Here is a 2,162-nt window from a genome sequence, read left to right as displayed (position 1 = left end):
ATTTTGAAATTCTTTCTACAGATCAATACATTCCCAATATGACACTCATAACTTGCTAGTGTAGATTGCATGCAACCCACTAAAAATGAATTTTGCATGCTTTTATTCATTGACAAATATTTCTTCCTTTGACCCAGAGACTTGAAATCCATATGTTTCAAGTAACCCTTTTGACAACATTCACTTGAAATAAGATCACAGATAGAACTTCTACTTGTGAGATATTTTTTCCTAACCCTTATATAATTGGAAAATTTTGGATTGATATGAAAAGGTCTACTCCTACTCCTAGATACAATATTTTCTTGCAACATCTCCCTCATTTCATTATTCTATGCAGAAGCATTTTCATCATCATTAGGAAGAATATTATACTGACGAACATAGTTAGAAAATTCATCACCATCATTTCTTGGAAAATATTCAATACCATCCTCACTTGAAGGAAATTCTTCACTATCAACATCTACGCTTTTGAAATCTCGACTCAGACGAAATTATTCACCATCTTCATCCTTGCTTTTTAAAACCTCCCTTGGAGGATTCAATTTGTCATCACCATGACTACCTTTGAAACACTCACTTAGAGAAAAGGCATTATTGACATCTGTGCCTCTAAAATTATCATTTTCAAGAAACTCTTCATCCTTCCCTTCATCACTGGTTCTCGCACAATCCTTAGGATTATGACTAAGTGGAAAAAATGACTCTCTTTTCATTGTCAAATTAACATTTGCACGAAATTCTTCATCTCGCCCTTCATCAGTGGTGGTCTCATAATCATTGGGATTAGGAATAAATGGAAACTTTGAGTTTCTATTTAATGGAAATTCTTCATCCTCCCCTTCGTAACTGGTGCTCTCATAATCCTTATGATTAGGACTAAGTGGAAACTTTGAATCTCTATTTATTGGAATTTTTTCATCCCCACCCTCCCCTTCTTTAGTGGTGTTCTCATAATCCTTGGGATTAGGACTATGTGGAAAGTTTGACTCTTAAAATTCTTCAGCCTACCCCTTCATTAGTGGTGCTCTCTTAATCCTTAGGATTAAGACTATATGGAAAATTTGACTATGGAAATTCTTCATCCCCGCCTTCATCAGTGGTGCTCTCATAATCCTTAGGATTATGAATATGTGGAAACTTTGACTCTGCAAATTCTTCATCCTTGCCTTCATTAGTGGTGCTCTCATAATCCTTAGGATTATGAATATGTGGAAACTTTGACTCTGCAAATTCTTCATCCTCCCATTCATCAGTGGTTCTCTCATAATCCTTAAGATTATGAATATGTGGAAACTTTGACTCTGCAAATTCTTCATCCCCCCCTTTATCAGTGGTGCTCTCATAATCCTTAGGATTAGGACTATTTGGAAACTTTGACTCCGCAAATTCTTCATCTGGCCCTTCATTAGTTGTGCTCTCATAATCCTTAGAATTAGGACTATGTCGAAACTTTGACTCTAGAAATTCCCCCCCCCACCCCCCCTTCATTAGTGGGGCTCTCATAATCCTTAGGATTAAGAATATGTGGAAACTTTTGATTTTGGAAAATTTTCATTGCCCCCTTCATCAGTGGTGCTCTCATAATCCTTAGGATTAGGACTATGTGGAAACTTTGACTCTAGAAATTCTTCATCCCCTCCTTCATCAGTGGTTCTCTCATAATCCTTAGGATTAGGAGGAAGTGGAAAAATTGAATCTCTATTCATATGAAATTTTTTTTGCTACCCTTCATCAATGTTGCTCTCATCATCCTTAGGATTAAGACCAAGTGGAAAATTTGTCTCTCTATTCATAGTGAAAGAATCCTGTTACATTCATCAAAATGAATAGAGTTGTTTCATGATGAAGATGTCAATGCTAAAGAAAGAAAAACTTCACTATCATAAGAATCCATGACCTCCAACAAGAATATGCCGAGAGATACAAATTCACTTTTTCCCAATGACAATTTATAGATTAGAGATTGAAAATTTCCCTCTACAATTTCCCCTGCAAATTTTTTTGCAGAAAATTTTCCCTCCAAAGTTCCCTGCCAAAAGATTTCACTGAAAATGTTTCCCTACAAAAATTATTTTTTGAGATATTTCTCTAAAAAATTTTCATCTATAAATTACTTGAAAACATATTACTAAACTTTTTGTCTTGAAAAAATTCAC

This window comes from Pinus tabuliformis, chromosome 4_1 (assembly GCF_031772625.1).
Source record: "Pinus tabuliformis cultivar Carrire ecotype Pingquan chromosome 4_1, CPIR1, whole genome shotgun sequence".
Lineage (NCBI taxonomy): Eukaryota > Viridiplantae > Streptophyta > Pinopsida > Pinales > Pinaceae > Pinus > Pinus tabuliformis.
This window is presented reverse-complemented; position numbering follows the sequence as displayed.